The 20502-nt window shown below is 45.6% G+C and overlaps 1 protein-coding gene across 1 annotated transcript in view; it reads left to right on the top strand.

Annotated features, from left to right (window-relative positions):
- Positions 1–9339: 9339 nt before the first annotated feature.
- The window catches only part of LOC124038020 (KN motif and ankyrin repeat domain-containing protein 4-like), a 96299-nt gene continuing 85136 nt past the window's right edge, over positions 9340–20502 (top strand). Inside the window, exon 1 of the mRNA XM_046353382.1 lies at positions 9340–9533. The gene's annotated coding sequence lies outside the window, so the exon portion shown is untranslated. The remainder of the gene's footprint in view (positions 9534–20502) is intronic.

The following is a 20502-nucleotide window of genomic DNA, read 5'->3' as shown; positions in this document are numbered from 1 at the left end:
CTTGAACTACATTTGAGTTCTGGGCCACACCCTAAACGATGGAAAGTGTCACCTGACCCACTCACGGAAGGTGAGTCTACCTCGGGATGTTCATAGACTCTACTCTCATGAGGTCACATCTCCCTCAGGTGAGAGTAACAACTGTTGCCGGCTCGGACGAACCATGTCGGTGTTAAAGTGCCAATTGTAGTTGGCTTCACTGTTGGTTCAGCTGGGCATTCTCCATCAGGCTACTGGTTCAACCTCCACGGCTGACACCCCAAACAACACAGACACAATCAACTGTTGGTCCTGAGTGCATGTTTAAGGACCTTATCGAAGTGGCTATCTCACTCCTTCCTGTTAAAGGGGGTGAGCCTGATCAGAGTCCACAGCAGAGCACTGAAGTTTCTCTGACGGGTTGAGGTGCCATGTTCAGAGGCATGGTGGCCAGAGGCCGTTGGAGCCCCCCATCGAGTGTTCAACACATCAATGTTCAGGAGCTCAGTGTGGTTCGCCTAGCTCTTCAACAGTTCCAGCCCTACCTGGTAGGACAGTCTACACCCTCAGGTGGTGTTACAGCTTTGGGACAGGTTCGGGAGAGCACAGATGAACCTGTTTGCATTTCAGGAGAACACTTATCACTGGTTCATGATGTCGGACCCTTACGAGTCTGGTTGCCCTTGCTCACGACGTGCCCAGCAACAACTCTTTACGTTTTCCCACCATTTCCCCTGATCACAACTATGCTAGACAGGGTCATTATGATTGGCCACCAGCTGTTCTTGATTGCTCCTTGATGGCCAATACCACCATGGTTCAGCCTTCTGTCTTCTCTCCTCTCAGTGACCCCATGGCAGCTGCCCCTGAGGCCTGACCTTCTCTCCAGGCTGAGGGGGGGGGGGCATTAGTGGACCAGTGTAGGCCTTCAGGACAATGTGGTGAACACGTTGCAGAGAGCCATGGTTTCTTCCACCAATGAGTCATATTAAATGTGGTGGGCTTAACGGTTTTCACGGTTTTCCGGTTTTCACGGTTTTCCGGTTTTCACAGTCACTGTGGGCCGAGTGGCATCCACAATGAGAGTGTATTTTGCCGCTATCTCGACATGCCATGACGAAGGCCAAGAGGGACCCATGGCTGGCTACCCGTTGCTCTCCAAATTTATGAAGGCAGTTCGATGTCTGTGTCCTGCAATGGTTCGCTGGGTGCCATACTGGAACGTTGACGTGGTGCTGTGAGCGCTTGCCAAGCTGCCCTCAAGCTCCGAGTGTCGATGACTTTGAAGCACCTATCCACAAAGGTGACATTCCTGTTGGCTATTACCTCCAGTAAAGAGGGTGAGTGAACTTCATGCTTTTTCAGTGAGCACTGAATGTTTTTTCCGAATGGGACCAGACAAGAGGAGTGGCCAGACTAAGGTCTTAACCCCTCATTGTTGCCATGGGTCCTGTTTGACAGACAGGTGAACCGTCCCTTATCTTCTCCTTCTGCAGCTCTGAGTGATGTGCTGTGCCAGGTCAGGGCCTTGGACACTTATATTAAACAGACAGAGGCAATACGACAGTCTGATCGGATATTTGTTTGCTATGGTGAGAGAGTTCTGGGCCCGAGCCTATTGATACAAAGACTCTCACATTGGATTGTGGACACTATTACGACAGCATATCGGCTGGCAAGCCGGCCTCTGCCGTCTGCTGTAGAGGCGCATTCTACTGGATGAGTAGCTATATCGTAGGCACTTCTCCAAGGAGTTCCCCTCAATGGCCAGTTGGACATTGTTGTCTCCGCCACTGAGGTCGGAACGGCTGTGCTGGGTGCTGCTTCCGCTACCCCGAGTGGCAACGGAGGGACATAGCATCTATGACTGCCCTGAGCTCAGTCCGACGGGACTTTGCTCTCTAACTGGCCCTTATCTAGTTCACAGATGAATCTGGTGTTGTGATACCATATTGGAATGATCCAATATAGTGTTACATAACGAAGGCTATGTATGTAACCACAGTTAGCTGAGCTATTGGATCACTCCGATCCAGACATGCGGTGGAAATAGTGCAGCCGCAGCTATTTAAGTGGGTCAGCCCCAGCACGACCCGATACAAGGGACTAATCTGAAATTCTCTGAATGTATCCTGCCATATCAGGCGGATACCATATTGGAGTGATCCAATAGCTCACTTAACCGTGGTAACATACGTAACCTCTGTTTGTGAATTGGACCTCCTCTTCAGATGGCAATCAAACTGCATCCGGTTTTACCCCGAGGGAAAATGGCTAGTGCGAGGGCCGAGGGGGTAAAAATCAACATGTTTGAACTGTAGCCAAATTGTTGTTGTGTCATGATGGGTGGTTGTCCATTGGATTATATGTCGAGCTGGAAGCGTGGGTAACACAAGTTGAGAGAAGTATATTTTATTTCCAGACAAAAATGTATTTTTCATTTATTCCAGTATAGGGCAATCTGCAGTTGCTACATCCATTTTTGGACTCATAAATGGGTAGGTTTATTTACACAAATACATGTTCCACAATGGAGCACTTTGACGGTTTACAATAGAAAACACTGAATTGCAGTGCAGCTTACGTAAGATCAACAAAAACTGAACAACTAGCCCGTCTAGTGTCAGTTTAAAAAGCACAACTAATGACGGTATTGGACTTTTTCTGTAGCGTTCAGTGTTATATCTTTTATTTATTCACTATGCAGATTCTGTCTCAAAACCTTTCATAAAAGGAAGCAAATCAAACGAAACAGTGAGGGACCTACTTGAATTTGTCCAATAGAAACTCTAGTTTTAGGTGCAAAATGCAACTGTTTGGACTAATGGTAGGCCAGCGGTTCAGAGCGTTGGGCCAGTAACCGAAAGGTTGCCGTTTCAAATCCCCGAGCTGACTAGATGAAAAATCTGTCTATGTGCCCTTGAACAAGGCAGTTAACTCGAATTACTCCTGTAAGTGGCTCTGAATAAGAACATCTGCTAAATAAAAATAAAAAAGATATATATATATATATATTGTGTTGACTGTTTTCCCATAGTTGCCCACACTCCCTTGTCCTTACTCTGGATCTCTGATCCCTTGCAGGTCAGCTGGATAATTTTTTTTCGACCTCTGCAGCTTGAGAGCAAGTTTCAGACAAAGCTTCTCACGTCTCTGCTGCAATGAATGATATGTGGGCTGACACAAAAAATACATCTCATAAATGGATCTTAGCTTAACTGTACCCCCATTAGAACCCAACATATACGTTTGTTCTACTCCAACGTTTGTAACCAAAGTAAATGTAATGAACAAAACACTGTGGTCCTACAGCCTCAAAACATGGTTAAAACGATAATTTTGATATCATGGCGGGTCAGCCCATACGTCTTGCATCCATACCTCTATGAATTTGAGAGTGCTAACATTTCTCCTCACCCATCCCTAAGCTTCTTACCAAAACGGGGGCGGGAAGAACCCTTTGTTTCACTGTGGATTGCCTCAGTAGCCCTTTTTCTGCAGTCAAATGACCTAGTGGCCTCGTGGGTGGAATTGTATTCATATTTTGTATGTTTTCTATGTCAAACGGTTAGGTTATATATTCAGTCTTCTGTGATGTATATAAAGTGTAATATTGGGATGCAAACTCAAAATGTAACACATTTCAATTCTATATCTGACACGGTGCAGGTGTCTTCTTTTGTTTAGGCCCAGGACCATGAGTGTGAGGTGTATATATTATATTTCATTATAGCACAACGGTTTGATTTGTCTAATCTTAGCAATTTCTTCTCAGCTAGCTACATAGCCGTCTTTGTATCAAAGATAATTGCGTAATTATCGTATTTCGCCGTCCTAACGTAGTCTTCACTAGCCAGCTAGCTAACGTCCACTGATTAGCTGCACTGGAGAAACTATTACACTCAACTGAACGACTTGATTAGTGTAGTGTTAGCTAGCTACATAGCTGTCTTTGCTGTCTTCGTATCATCGTATCCAAGATAATTGTGTTGTTTAGGTTTAGAGTGTGTAGTCTTAGAGTGATTATCTTAATTTACCGAGGTTAGCTAGCCAGCTATTTGTCATCCTTAACGTAGGTGACTCTGCTAGCTAGCCAACGCTAGCCAACGTCTACCGAATAGACTCACAACCCGGTCGCATTCACAGGTAGTATCACATTTTCACTTCATTTCATTACAGTACAACGGTTTGATTTGTTTGATCGTAGCTAGCTACATAGCTAGCTACATAGCCGTCTTTGTATCAAAGATAATTGTGTAGTCTAGAGCGATTTTCTAGGTTCGCTAGCCAGCTATTGTCGTTCTTTTAACGCAACGTAACGTAAACAACACTGCTAGCTAGCCAGCTAGCCCCCGAATAGCAACACTGCAGAAACTATTACACTCAACGGAACGACTTGATTAGTGTAGTGTCAACAACGCACCCACTGCCAGCTAGCCTACTTCAGCAGTACTGTATCATTTTAATCATTTTAGTCAATAAGATCCTTGCTACGTAGCTTAACTTTCTGAACATTCGAGACGTGTAGTCCACTTGTCATTCCAATCTCCTTTGCATTAGCGTAGCCTCTTCTGTAGCCTGTCAACTATGTGTCTGTTTATCCCTGTTCTCTCCTCTCTGCACAGACCATACAAACGCTCCACACCGCGTGGCCGCGTCACCCTACTCTGGTGGTCCCAGCGCGCACGACCCACGTGGAGTTCCAGGTCTCCGGTAGCCTCTGGAACTGCCAATCTGCGGTCAACAAGGCAGAGTTCATCTCAGCCTATGCCTCCCTCCAGTCCCTCGACTTCTTGGCACTGACGGAAACATGGATCACCACAGACAACACTGCTACTCCTACTGCTCTCTCTTCGTCCGCCCACGTGTTCTCGCACACCCCGAGAGCGTCTGGTCAGCGGGGTGGTGGCACCGGGATCCTCATCTCTCCCAAGTGGTCATTCTCTCTTTCTCCCCTTACCCATCTGTCTATCGCCTCCTTTGAATTCCATGCTGTCACAGTTACTAGCCCTTTCAAGCTTAACATCCTTATCATTTATCGCCCTCCAGGTTCCCTCGGAGAGTTCATCAATGAGCTTGATGCCTTGATAAGCTCCTTTCCTGAGGACGGCTCACCTCTCACAGTTCTGGGCGACTTTAACCTCCCCACGTCTACCTTTGACTCTTTCCTCTCTGCCTCCTTCTTTCCACTCCTCTCCTCTTTTGACCTCACCCTCTCACCTTCCCCCCCTACTCACAAGGCAGGCAATACGCTCGACCTCATCTTTACTAGATGCTGTTCTTCCACTAACCTCATTGCAACTCCCCTCCAAGTCTCCGACCACTGCCTTGTATCCTTTTCCCTCTCGCTCTCATCCAACACCTCCCACACTGCCCCTACTCGGATGGTATCGCGCCATCCCAACCTTCGCTCTCTCTCCCCCGCTACTCTCTCCACTTCCATCCTATCATCTCTTCCCTCCGCTCAAACCTTCTCCCACCTATCTCCTGATTCTGCCTCCTCAACCCTCCTCTCCTCCCTCTCTGCATCCCTTGACTCTCTATGTCCCCTATCCTCCAGGCCGGCTCGGTCCTCCCCTCCCGCTCCGTGGCTCGATGACTCATTGCGAGCTCACAGAACAGGGCTCCGGGCAGCCGAGCGGAAATGGAGGAAAACTCGCCTCCCTGCGGACCTGGCATCCTTTCACTCCCTCCTCTCTACATTTTCCTCCTGTCTCTGCTGCTAAAGCCACTTTCTACCACGCTAAATTCCAAGCATCTGCCTCTAACCCTAGGAAGCTCTTTGCCACCTTCTCCTCCCTCCTGAAGCCTCCTCCCCCTCCCCCCCCCTCCTCCCTCTCTGCAGATGACTTCGTCAACCATTTTGAAAAGAAGGTCGACGACATCCGATCCTCGTTTGCTAATTCAAACGACACCGCTGGTTCTGCTCACACTGCCCTACCCTGTGCTCTGACCTCTTTCTCCCCTCTCTCTCCAGATGAAATCTCGCGTCTTGTGACGGCCGGCCGCCCAACAACCTGCCCGCTTGACCCTATCCCCTCCTCTCTTCTCCAGACCATTTCCGGAGACCTTCTCCCTTACCTCACCTCGCTCATCAACTCATCCCTGACCGCTGGCTACGTCCCTTCCGTCTTCAAGAGAGCGAGAGTTGCACCCCTTCTGAAAAAACCTACACTCGATCCCTCCGATGTCAACAATTACAGACCAGTATCCCTTCTTTCTTTTCTCTCCAAAACTCTTGAACGTGCCGTCCTTGGCCAGCTCTCCCGCTATCTCTCTCTGAATGACCTTCTTGATCCAAATCAGTCAGGTTTCAAGACTAGTCATTCAACTGAGACTGCTCTCCTCTGTATCACGGAGGCGCTCCGCACTGCTAAAGCTAACTCTCTCTCATCTGCTCTCATCCTTCTAGATCTATCGGCTGCCTTCGATACTGTGAACCATCAGATCCTCCTCTCCACCCTCTCCGAGTTGGGCATCTCCGGCGCGGCCCACGCTTGGATTGCGTCCTACCTGACAGGTCGCTCCTACCAGGTGGCGTGGCGAGAATCTGTCTCCTCACCACGCGCTCTCACCACTGGTGTCCCCCAGGGCTCTGTTCTTGGCCCTCTCCTATTCTCGCTATACACCAAGTCACTTGGCTCTGTCATAACCTCACATGGTCTCTCCTATCATTGCTATGCAGACGACACACAATTAATCTTCTCCTTTCTCCTTCTGATGACCAGGTGGCGAATCGCATCTCTGCATGTCTGGCAGACATATCAGTGTGGATGACGGATCACCACCTCAAGCTGAACCTCGGCAAGACGGAGCTGCTCTTCCTCCCGGGGAAGGACTGCCCGTTCCATGATCTCGCCATCACGGTTGACAACTCCATTGTGTCCTCCTCCCAGAGCGCCAAGAACCTTGGCGTGATCCTGGACAACACCCTGTCGTTCTCAACCAACATCAAGGCGGTGGCCCGTTCCTGTAGGTTCATGCTCTACAACATCCGCAGAGTACGACCCTGCCACACACAGGAAGCGGCGCAGGTCCTAATCCAGGCACTTGTCATCTCCCGTCTGGATTACTGCAACTCGCTGTTGGCTGGGCTCCCTGCCTGTGCCATTAAACCCCTTCAACTCATCCAGAACGCCGCAGCCCGTCTGGTGTTCAACCTTCCCAAGTTCTCTCACGTCACCCCGCTCCTCCGTTCTCTCCACTGGCTTCCAGTTGAAGCTCGCATCCGCTACAAGACCATGGTGCTTGCCTACGGAGCTGTGAGGGGAACGGCACCTCAGTACCTCCAGGCTCTGATCAGGCCCTACACCCAAACAAGGGCACTGCGTTCATCCACCTCTGGCCTGCTCGCCTCCCTACCACTGAGGAAGTACAGCTCCCGCTCAGCCCAGTCAAAACTGTTCGCTGCCCTGGCCCCCCAATGGTGGAACAAACTCCCTCACGACGCCAGGACAGCGGAGTCAATCACCACCTTCCGGAGACACCTGAAACCCCACCTCTTTAAGGAATACCTAGGATAGGATAAGTAATCCCTCTCACCCCCCTTAAGTTTTAGATGCACTATTGTAAAGTGACTGTTCCACTGGATGTCATAAGGTGAATGCACCAATTTGTAAGTCGCTCTGGATAAGAGCGTCTGCTAAATGACTTAAATGTAATGTAAATGTAAATGTGTATACTTTTGTTTCAAAGTAGGTTTGATTAAGGCTACCAAGAAACACTCTGTTTGACCCTGATTTATCCCACTGCAGCAAAAGGTAGCATAATATTATATGCAAATGTACAAAGAGAAGCATGTGTTGATCAGTGCAGATTCTTAATGAGCGAGAATTTGAAAAATATACCATACCACTGCATTAAAGGCAAATGATAGTATCTGTTCGTTTGACTGAATCATTCTAAATAAGCAGCCAGGACCCAAACGATGAACCATCTTCTTGTTTAATGTAGGACAATAATATAAATAATAATAATAATAATAATAATATATGCCATTTAGCAGACGCTTTTATCCAAAGCGACTTACAGTCATGTGTGCATACATTCTACATATGGGTGGTCCCGGGGATCGAACCCACTACCCTGGCGTTACAAGCGCCATGGTCTACCAAATGAGCTATAAAGGATATCATCTGTCCAAGATATACATGGACCACGGAGCAGATAATGCAATGCAGGGCATTAAGAGCTGCTGCTGTGGTTCCTTGCTTGGTCAGCAAGCCAACGTTTCGATGGAGCTGAGCTGTGTTCTTCTTGGAGAATCCATTCTGGTCGAGGCTGAGCTGAGCGATACGGAGTGATGTGATGCACCATAACGTGCGCATACTGTGGACCCAGGCTCCGGTACGTAACGTGATTGATTCGATTATTAATGTGTTTATTTATCCTATGCTCCTGTAGACTAGCCTACATAAAACATTACCGGAGTTCAAACAAATATTACATTAGGTATTCCAGTCCATCTTATCCAGAGCATCGTACAGGAGGAATTAGGGGTTAAGTGCCTTGCTCAAGGGCACGTTGACAGATTTTTCACCTAGTGGTCTCAGGGATTCAAACCAGCAACCTTTTCAGTTACTGGCCCGGATAGCACGTGATTTTGACACTGTTGTTCAGTAATTCACCACGATATAAGAGTATTTAATATAAGGCATGATGTTGTACACTATAGAACTATAATTATTCTATTTATTATAATTCTATGGTTGTTAACCTAGTCTGATGGTGGGCTATGTATGCTATTGAAGGAGATATAGCCTGCTTGCTGATTCCAGGTCAGGTCTGTGTAGGTGGGTGGGTGGTACAGCAGCTCAGAGCTCCGACATGGCTCCCCAGGGTAGCATCATTAGGGGAAATGCATGCAGAGGGAGACAGGGAGAGAGGGATAGAGCGATAGAACGATAGGGTAGTGCACTCCAAGAATGACAAGTATGTCCTGAAGCCATCGAAATGAAACCCCCAGCACTGTTTTTCTAATTACAGTGGGCAGTGGGGCTTAGCATTACACCCCCCCCCTCCTTTCCCATCAGACACACACACGTGCTACAGTGAGTGCTCAATCATACCCTCACAAACAGTAGGAGCCATGTAGGCTACAGGGTCAAGCTGCCCTGCTTTTTAAATCCCCCTCGTTGTTTTGCTTTTTCATCAGTGGGTTTAGTACCCTTTCAGTCTTAAAGCAGCCACGCCACACTGGCTCTTTGCAGTCCAGCTGAAGTCTGTATCTAACAGACACACAGCTGTGTGTGTGTGTGTGAGATCAGAACCTCAGCACTCTCATTGGACCGCCGCTGAGGAAGTGGGTGTGTCCACACAAGCTAATGCTGGTGTTGTGAAGTACTTTCCCATCCTGTACATTCAGTCCTCTTCATTCAATTCAATCACTCCCATGCCTCTGCTCCAGATGCTACAGGTAAGCGTGAGAGAAAGGCACAGAGAGAGAGACACACACAGGGAGAGGAGAGACTGACTGAAGCAATGTGCTGGACTTGGACTTGAGTTCCCATTAACACTTCTGACGTGGACAGCTGGGAAAACAAGCTGCCTTGGAGGTAAGAATATTGGAGAGATTCCTTGCTTCATTCATCTCCTTCTCCCACCCCTCTTCTTTCCTCTCTTCTGCTGGTCTCGGTCTGTTTCCTTAACTGCTACTATCTCAGTCCCCTCATTCCTCTCTTCTTCTTTTCTCCTCGCATTGTTTCTATCTCTGGTCCCTCTCCTTTCTTCCGGTTTTCTGATATCGTGTTTTATTCTCTCCTTGGGGTTTTCAGACTTTGTGAATGTGGTAATAGGATGCCGCCACACACACACACACACACACACACACACACACACACACACACACACACACACACACACACACACACACACACACACACACACACACACACACACACACACACACACACACACACACACACACACACACACACACACACACACACACACACACACACACACACACACACACACACACACACACACACACACACACACACACAGACACACAGACACACAGACACACACACACAGCGAGAGATTGAGTGCACGCCGTGTAACTAGTATGGTCTGTCTTTATGGTCTATTAGAGATTTTTACCGTCGTTGTATTCCATATTCTATCCCGTTTGGCGGTTGGCCATGCTATGTTTTAGTTTACAGTCCTGCTGGGCTGGCTAATGTCTTACAGCTGGCCCTTCTCTCAGCCAACCAGCCTGACACAGCCACACATGTAGCCATACAGGGCAGTGGGGATGGAGTGGGAGAGGGAAAGAGAGATGAGAGGGAGGGAGAGCGAGAGAGAGAAATGTAGATGGAGAGAGGTAGGTGAAGATGAATGGAAAGAGAGAAAGCGAGGGAAAGAGATGGAGAAAGAGAGAGAGAGAGCATTGCACTAGGCTGGGCTTTATCTTGAGTGCATCCTTTGCTTGGCTGCTCTTTTATAACCTGCATTTATTCACACAGCAAGGCTCTTTCCTCCTGTCTGGTTAGTGAGTCTGTGAGTGAGTGAATGCATCGTCCATTGTCATCTTCTCAGGCAAGGAACATTCAAGGCAAAACGTTTACATTCTATCTGCTCTCGGCACGGGCTGCCTCTCTACCCCGAATGGCAGAGTGATGCTGAGTTTGTGTTTGACATACATTTTAAAGTGAAAAATCTCAGCGTCACTCTGTTACCGTGGAATTGCCCGACTGTTGTTGTTTCTGTGTATGTGGCTATTTTGGTCCGTGTGTTCGTATGTGTTTGTGTCTGTAGGCCTATTTATCTTTGTCTGTAAGGTTGTTTTGGTTTATGTGTGCAGTGGCAAGAAAAAGTATGTGAACCCTTTGGAAATGCCTGGATTTCTGCATAAATTGGGTCATAAAATTTGATCTGATCTTCATCTAGGTCACAATAGACAAACACAGTCTGCTTAAACTAATAACACACAAACTATACGTTTTCATGTCTTTATTGAACACACCATGTAAACATTTATAGTGCAGAGTGGAAAAGTACTATATTTGAAACCTTGGATTTAATAACTGGTTGACCCTCCTTTGGCAGCAATAACCTCAACCAAACGTTTTCTGTAGTTGAGGATCAGACCTGCACAATGGTCAAGAGGAATTTTAGCCCATTCCTCTTAACAAAACTGTCAGTTCAGCAATATTCTTGGGATGTCTGGCGTGAACTGCTCTCTTGAGGTCATGCCACAGAATCTCAATTGAGTTGAGGTCAGGACTCTGACTGGGCCATTCTGTTGTCGATGTTTTGGGTCGTTGTCCTGAAGCATCACCCAACTTCTGTTGAGTCCCATGTCTTGATAAACTTGGGAATTCATTTTTTCGTCAATGATAGCAAGCTGTCCAGGCCCTGAGGCAGCAAAGCAGCCCCAAACCATGATGCTTCCTCCACCATACTTTACGGTTGGGATGAGGTTTTGATGTTGGTATGCTGTGTGTTCCTTCCCAAACAACTCAACTGTAGTTTCATCTGTCCACAGAATATTTGCCTGTAGCACTATGGGACATCCAGGTGCACTTTTGCAAACTTTACACGTGCAGAAATGTTATTTATTTTCGACAGCAGTGGATTCTTCGGTGGTGTCCTCCCATGAACACCATTCTTGTTTAGTGTTTTATGCATTGTTGACTCGTCAACAGAGATGTTAACATATTCCAGAGACTTCTTCTGTAAGTCTTTAGCTGACACTCTAGGATTCTTCTGCACTGTGCTCTTGCAATCATCTTTGTAGGACGGCCAGTCCTAGGGAGAGTAGCAACCGTGCTGAACTTTCTCCATTTATAGACAATTTATCTTACCGTGGACTGATGAACATCAAGGCTTTTAGAGATACTTTTGTAACTCTTTCCAGCTTTATGCCTGTCAACAATTCTTAATCGTAGGTTTTCTGGGATCTCTTTTGTTCGAGGCATGCTTCACATCAGGCAATGCTTCTTGTGAATAGCAAACTTAAATTTTGCGAGTGTTTTTTTATAGGGCAAGGCAGCTCTAACCAACATCTCCAATCTCGTCTCAGTGATTGGACTCCAGGTTAGCTGACTCCTGACTCCAATTCGTTTTGGGAGAAGTCATTAGCCTAGGGGTTCACCTCCTTTTTCTAACCTACACTGTGAATGTTTAAATTGTGTATTCAATCTAGACAAGAAAGAATACGATCATTTTTGTCTTATTAGTTTAAACACACTATTATTGTGACTTAAGATGAAGACCAGATCAAATTTATGCAGAAATCCAGGTAATTCCAAAGGGTTCTCACACATTTTCTCTCCACTGTATGTAGAATGCGTTTTGCATTTCTGTTTGTTTGCGTGAGTATGGTTTTTATTGTAGTTTACCAGTGTGTGTGTCTGTGTTAATGTTTTTCTTTGTGTGGTCACCGACAGGAAAGCTCTGTTCGTAGAACTCACTGCTTGTAACAGGAACTTCCAGGTTGACAGAAAGGAGGGCGGTCGTGGATAACATCAATCAAAAATCAGTTGCAACGGTGGAGACACCTTCAGCACCAGAAGTCAAGAAAATGAGAAGTCCCTTATACAGTATATTAATCACACGGCACCGAAGGTTCTGTAAATGCCAGCACGGGAGGCTTGTAGGAAGCCACAATTGCAGATGTTACAGAATCACAGTGTCACAGATACATGATCAGTGTCCTCAAATCCAGTCTGGAATCAAAATCTTTAACCTTCAACACTGGCAGACATTTGATGTTAAACAGGTCAACAGAGGACCATCAGTACATAGTCAAAACAGATCATTGTAGACGAACAAGTGAAAACGACTTCATTCAATTTCAGTTTTGAAAAAAATCTATGGGATGACGTTGAATCAGTATGGAAAACTGGTTGGATTTGCAAAAATCCATCAACGTAAAAGGGCCTTGCGTATTTTTTTCCCGCCCAACTTTGAACATAAATCCCAATGCGAAGGTGAATTCTTTTGTTGATTTCGCTTTCAAATTCTCATTAGCTGACAACTCCAACCAAATGTAAGTCAAAACTAGATGTTGAACGTCCCTGTCTGCGTCACCCCGCATTGCAATTTAGTTTAAATTAAATACAGGAAAATAAATAGTCAAACAGAACACCGGGCCTTCACCAGCCCTGTATTAGTGGACAGATATAGCCGTCTGTAGCGTGGGCCTCATTTTATTTTACCGCACCCTTGGTGGGAAGCTTCGTATACATGGTGCTTGTGTTTGTCCTATAACATTCCTAGCTTACACACACCTGGACTTGTGGAGGTTGCATGGTTGCTTGTGTGTGCCCTATCACTGTTGATCAAGCGCCTAACACCTCCAGATGGTTCACGTTCTCCAGACTCTGGCTCCCGCTGAATATTACTGTAGCTCCCACTGAGACATATATCAACCTGTAGCATGGTATGTGCGTGTGTGCGTGTGTGCGTGTGTGCGTGTGTGCGTGTGTGCGTGTGTGTGTGTGTGTGTGTGTGTGTGTGTGTGTGTGTGTGTGTGTGTGTGTGTGTGTGTGTGTGTGTGTGTGTGTGTGTGTGTGTGTGTGTGTGTGTGTGTGTGTGTGTGTGTGTGTGTGTGTGTGTGTGTGTGTGTGTGTGTGTGTGTGTGTGTGTGTGTGTGTGTGTGTGTGTGTGTGTAGGGATTTCAAATTGTTTTATCTTCACAGGATGACTAGAAAAAAGCCAATTTTCTCTCCTTTCACTTACTAGCTCCAGTAGGGTTAAGGAGATTGAATGCCTCTTAATGCCTGCTTGTCTCGCTTCGGGGAGTCAATCATCAAGGCAGGCAGACAGACAGGCAGGCAGACAGGCAGACAGGCAGGCAGACAGACAGACAGGCAGGCAGGCAGACAGGTAGGCAGACAGGCAGGCAGACAGGCAGGCAGACAGGCAGGCAGGGAGAGAGGCAGAGAAAAATCCTCCCAGGAATTTCAGAGAAAGTACAGATCACAACAAAGAAAAAAATGCCTTGGGATAGTGATGGGTTAATAATGGGATAGTACGACTTCATATAGATGTCCTTAGCTGTTGTTGTGGGTTTGTATCATGTTATTGTGCTGGTGTTCTTCCGATAAGGCCCAAAGTTGTTACTGACCATGTATCGAACTGAGAACACCTTTGGGCCTGGAGTTTTCCTGACCACATGACATGACTTGGTCCTAATTCCTGATGGCACGCTATGTTCCTCTTGTCATTGTTGGAGGCAGTGGGCTTGTGCTCCAGCAGGCCTGTTGTCCGGCTGAGCTCACGGTTCTAGCTGTCCTCTATTATGTTCCTTCGTAGTAAGTCTGGGAATCATACTTTCCGTGCTCTGCTCTGCACTGAGGCACATCTGCTAGAGGGATTTTAACCCTGCCTCGCATTGGACTGTACTCTACCAATGTAGAATAGCATTGCAAGGCTACATTGCCACTAGCTTGCCTTGCAGTGTGCACTATACTATAATAATAGAGATTAGCAGCCCAACATTGCCACTGGAGCAACAATAGCAACACAGAGCTCTAGTACCAGTACATTTCCCTCTCAGGAGACTGAAAAGATTTGGCATGGTTCCCCAGATCCTCCAAAAGGTTCTACAGCTGCACCTGAAAGGTTGCATCACCGCCTGGTATGGCAACTGCTCGGCATCTGACTGTAAGGCGCTACAGAGGGTAGTGCAAACGGCCCAGTACATCACTGGTGCCAAGCTTCCTGCCATCCAGGACCTCTATAATAGGCGGTGTCAGAGGAAAGCCCATAAAATTGTCAGAGACTCCAGGACTCCAGGTTTTAGACTGTTTTCTCAGCTACCGCATGGCAAGCGATACTGGAGCGCCAAGTCTAGGACCAAAAGGCTCCTCAACAGCTTCTACCCCCAAGCCATAAGACTGCTGAACAATTCATAAAATCGCCACCGGGCAATTTACATTGACCCCCCCTCCCCCTTTTGTATACTCGCTGTTTGTTTGTTACCTATGCATAGTCACTTCGGCCCCACCTACATGTACAGATTACCTCAACAAGCCTGTACCCCCACACACTGACAAGGTGTCCCCTGTATATAGCCTTGTTATTGTTATTCTTATTGTGTTACTTTTATTATTACATTTTATTTTAGTCTGCTTGGTAAATATTTTCTTCTTCTTGAACTGCACTGTTGGTTAAGGGCTTGTAAGTAAGCATTTCACGGTGAAGTCTACACTTGTTGTATTCGGGGCATGTGACAAATAAAATGTGATTTGATTTGATTTAGCTGTACAGTGCATTCGGAAAGTATTCAGACCCATTGACTTTCTCCACATTTTGTTACAATACAGCTTTATTCTAATAATGTATTAAATCTAATGTTTTCATCATCAATCTACACACAATAAATACCCCGTAAAAGACAAAGCAAAAACAGTTTTTTTTTTTATTTGTGCAAATGTATTAAAAAAAGAAAACAGAAATTATTTATTTACATAAGTATTCAGACTCTTTGCTATGAGACCCGAAATTGAGCTCAGGTGCAGTTTCCATTGATCCTCCTTGAGATGTTTCTTGATTGGAGTCCACCTGTGGCAAATTAAATTGATTGGACATGATTTGGAAAGGCACACATCTGTCTATATGAGGTCCCACAGTTGACAGTGGCAAACCAAGGCATGAGGTCGAAGGAATTGTCCATAGAGCTCAGAGACAGGATTGTGTCGAGGCACAGATCTGGGGAAATGTACCAAAACATTCCTGCAGCATTGGAGGTCTCCATAAACACAGTTGCTTCCATCATTCTTAAATGGAAGAAGTTTGGAATCACCAAGATTCTTCCTAGAGCTGGCCGGCCAGCCAAACTGAGCAATCGGGGGAGAAGGGCCTTGGTCAGGGAGTTGACCAATTGTCACTCTAACAGAGCTCCAGAGTTTCTCTGTGGAGATGGAAGAAACTTCCAGAAGGACAACCATCTCTGCAGCACTCCACCAATCAGGCCTTTATGGTAGAGTGGTAAGATGGAAGCCACTCCTCAGTAAATAAAATAAAATTAAATTAAATTTTAAATAAAATCAAATTTTATTTGTCACATACACATGGTTAGCAGATGTTAATGCGAGTGTAGCGAAATGCTACGGCCCGCTTGGCGTTTGCCAAAAGGCACCTAAAGACTCTCAGACCATGAGAAACAAGATTCTCTGCTGTGATGAAACCAAGATTGAACTCTTTGGCCTGAATGCCAAGCGTCACATCTGGAGGAAACCTGGCACCATCCCTACGGTGAAGCATGGTGGTGGAAGCATCATGCTGTGTGTATGTTTTTCAGCAGCAGGGACTGGGAGACTAATCAGGATGTGGGGAAAGATGAATGGGAGCAAAGTACAGGGAGATCCTTGATGAAAACCTGCTCTAGCGCACTCAGGACCTCAGACTGGGGCGAAGGTTCACCTTCCAACAGGACAACGACCCTAAGCACACAGCCAAGACAATGCAGGAGTGGCTTTGGGTTGCCCGGGCAGAGCCTGGACATGAACCTGATAGAACATCTCTTGTCAGACATGGAAATAGCTGTGCAACGACGCTCCCCATCCAACCTGACAGAGCTTGAGAGAGAGGAATGGGAGAAACTCCCCAAATACAGGTGTGGCAAGGTTGTAGCATCATACCCAAGAAGACTCAAGGCTGTAATCGCTGCCAAAAGTTATTCAAGAAACAACTGAGTAAAGGGTCTGATTACTTATGTAAATGTGATGTTTTTCTTTTCTTTTTTAGAAATTAGCAAAAATGTCAGAACCTGTTTTTCTTCATCATGGGGTATTGTGTGTAGAATGATGATTTATTTAATACAATTTCATACATTTTAAAATAAGGTTGTAACATAACAAAGTGTGAAAAAACTCTAGGAATAATTTCCGAATGCACTGTATATATTCTTTGTGGACAGGCTCCATAGTGGGTGTGTGAGTTGGAAATGTCAGCTGGGCCACCGTAGTTTGGCAAGGGTTAAAGCATTTCCAGGGGGAAATGAGGGATAGACGAATGGACGAGGGCATGCAGGTGATTGCTTGTCCTTTGTTTCCTGCCTGGGTAGGAAATTTCTCAGAGAGTGGACTGAGGAACAATGGATGAGCTCACTTTAAAGTTGGCCCCCAGAGTCTTAATACTGATCTATAATTGGTTCCTATTAGCGGACAGGAAAAAACAAGCCGTGAGAGGACTGCGGAATGGCCATGGGACTGTGATTTTTCTTAGTGGAACCCTCCAAGACCAACTTCCTTTTGGAATCTCCTGTTGGAGCTGGAGGAGACCGCTCCCTGCAGCTGTAGCCACTAGGACAGTGTTAAGTGTGTATTGTGTTTGAAGGGTCCAGTGTGTGTCTGAGTGTCTTGTGTGTGTATTTGGCTGTGCGACTATAGTCTCTTGGGACCCGGGGTCTGCCCTGACAGTTGACTGGAGTGTGAGGTGTTCAGAGGAGAGGTGTTCCTCTCCCCGGAAAGACCTGCTGCCAGAAGCACTGATCCTATGGGGGCACACTACAAGAAAAAAGATAGATCAGCTTTAATATTGCAGATAGATTGTGGCTCCCATCAATGTAATTGTCTGCATCATTTCCAATCCCCCATATACACTACCATTCAAAAGTTTGGGGTCACTTTTTTGAAAGAAAAGCACATTACTATGTCCGGTGTCTGTGTTTTCTTGCCCATCTAAATCTTTTCTTTTTATTGGCCAGTCTGAGATATGGCTTTTTCTTTGGGATGCTGGGCTTCTAGACAGAGTTGCAGAGTCGCCTCTTCACTGCACTGTTGACGTTGAGACTGGTGTTTTGCGGATACTATTTAATGAAGCTGCCAGTTGAGGACTTGTGAGGCGTCTGCTTCTCAAACTAGACACTCTAATGTACTTGTCCACCGGGGCCTCCCACTCCTCTTTCTATTCTAGTCAGTGCCAGTTCGCGCTGTTCTGTGAAGGGTTGCGTTGCACAAGATCTTCAGTTTCTTAGCAATTTCTCGCATGGAATAGCCTTCATTTCTCAGAACAAGAATAGACTGATGAGTTTCAGAAGAAAGTTATTTGTTTCTGGTCATTTTGAGCCTGTAATCGAACCTACAAATACTGATGCTCCAGATACTCAACTAGTCTAAAGAAGGCCAGTTTTATTCCCTCTTTAATCAGCACAACAGTTTTCAGCTGTGCTAACTAACATAGTTGCAAAATGATCAATTAGCCTTTTAAAATAATGAACTTGGATTAGCTAACACAACATGACATTGGAACACAGGAGTGATGGTGGCTCTGTATGTCTCTGTATGCCATAAAAAATCAGCCGTTTCCAGCAACAATAGTCATTTACAACATTAACAATGTCTACACTGTATTTCTGATCAATTTGATGATATTTTAATGGACAAAAGAATAGCTTTTTATTCAAAAACAATTACATTTCTAAGTGACACCAAACTTTTGAAAGTTACTGTATATATTTGTAAATATACAGTACCAGTCAAAAGTTTGGACACAGCTATTCATTCAAGGGTTTTTTCTTTATTTTTACTATTTTCTACATTGTAATCAAAACTACAACAAAAAACACATATGGAAACATGTAGTAACCAAAAAAGTGTTAAACAAATCCAAATATATTTTATATTTGAGATTCTTCAAAGTAGCCACCCTTTGCCTAGTCATTTTGTCTTTATTTTTTAAATGTTCTACATTGTAGAATAATACCGAAGACATCACAACTATGAAATAACACATATGGAGTCATGTAGTAACCAAAAAAGTGTTAAACAAATCAACATATACTGTATCTTGTATTAAAGATTATATTAAAGTAGCCACCCGTTGCCTTGATGACAGCTTTGCACACTCTTGGCATTCTCTCAACCAGCTTCATGATGTAGTCACCTGGAATGCATTCATTTAATTGGTGTGCCTCGTTAAAAGTACATTTTTGGAATTTCTTTCCTTCTTAATGCGTTTGAGCCAATCACCTGTGTTGTGACAAGGTAGGGGTGGTATACAGAAGATAGCCCTAGTTGGCAAGAACAGCTCAAATAAGCATAGATAAATGACAGTCCATCATTACTTTCAAGAACTTTGAAAGTTTCTTAAAGTGCAGTCGCAAAACCATCAAGTGCTATGATGAAACTGGCTCTCATGAGGACCACCACAGGAAAGGAAGACCTAGAGTTACCTCTGCTGCAGAGGATAAGTTCATTAGAGTTACCAGCTTCAGAATAAGCTATTAACTGCACCTCAGACTGCAGCCCAAATAAATGTTTCAACATCACCTGCTCAGTGGAGGCTACGTGAGTCAGGCCTTCATGACATTGTGCAAAGAAACCACTACTAAAGGACACCAATTAGAAGAATGGACTTACTTGGGCCAATAAATACAAGCAATAGACATTAGACCAATGGTCTGATGAGTCCAAATTTGAGATTTTTGGTTCCAACCGCCGTGTCTTTGTGAGACGCAAAGTAGGTGAACGGATGATCTCACTAGGGTGACCATAGGGTAGGCTACTAGGGTGACCATAGGTTAGGCTACTATGGTGACCATAGGTTAGGCTACTAGGGTGACCATAGGTTAGGCTACTAGGGTGACCATAGGTTAGGCTACTATGGTGACCATAGGTTAGGCTACTATGGTGACCATAGGTTAGGCTACTAGGGTGACCATAGGTTAGGCTACTAGGGTGACCATAGGTTAGGCTACTAGGGTGACCATAGGTTAGGCTACTAGGGTGACCGTAGGTTAGGCTACTATGGTGACCGTAGGTTAGGCTACTAGGGTGACCATAGGTTAGGCTACTAGGGTGACCATAGGTTAGGCTACTAGGGTGAGCATAGGTTAGGCTACTAGGGTGACCATAGGTTAGGCTACTAGGGTGACCATAGGTTAGGCTCCTAGGGTGAGCGAGCGTTGTGCCTTTTCATTTTCAATTAGTATTGAAGCCAGTTGTCTCTGGCTGCCAATCATCTTCCTAAAAACTAGGCTATATCCTATAGGACTATGCAAAACATAGCAGGTGTCACTGTCATAATTCTTGCTGTTTCCAGTTCAGTAGCCATACCTGTGAGATCAGGTGTGCATGTGGTCTCAGTTAAATAGAGTAGGCTATAGCCTATGTAGAGAAGCACGGGACACTTATATTTGAAAGGAAATGTACTTCCTAAATAGGCCTATGATTAGACTATAGTTTACTACATTGCCTAGATATAGGCCTAAACATTGGTCACCCATATTTCTCCATCTGAAAATCTCCCCACTCCTAAAAGGTAGGCTATAAAAATTGCTCAAGAGAAAGTGCAAGTTTCTCCAACTCTGCTCTCTTCAAACTACATTCAGCATATTGATTGATATGGACCTGTGATACAATGTAAGGGCCATGTGAGAATCTCTTGGGACCAGTTCTTGCGGTACCGGGTGGGAGTCGGATTGAAAACCAGCAGATGTGGGCGGGAGCGGAATGAAGCAATCAGATGGGGCAGGGGGCAGACCTCTACTGTGCACCATGACACTGAAGCCTGTAACGTTAGAGCTGTTTATTACTGTTTATTACTGTATTACTGTATGTGAAAAGTAGG

This window comes from Oncorhynchus gorbuscha, linkage group LG06 (assembly GCF_021184085.1).
Source record: "Oncorhynchus gorbuscha isolate QuinsamMale2020 ecotype Even-year linkage group LG06, OgorEven_v1.0, whole genome shotgun sequence".
In the NCBI taxonomy this organism is placed as follows: domain Eukaryota; kingdom Metazoa; phylum Chordata; class Actinopteri; order Salmoniformes; family Salmonidae; genus Oncorhynchus; species Oncorhynchus gorbuscha.
Note: the sequence above shows the minus strand (reverse complement) of the source record. Positions and strands in the feature narration are given on the sequence as shown.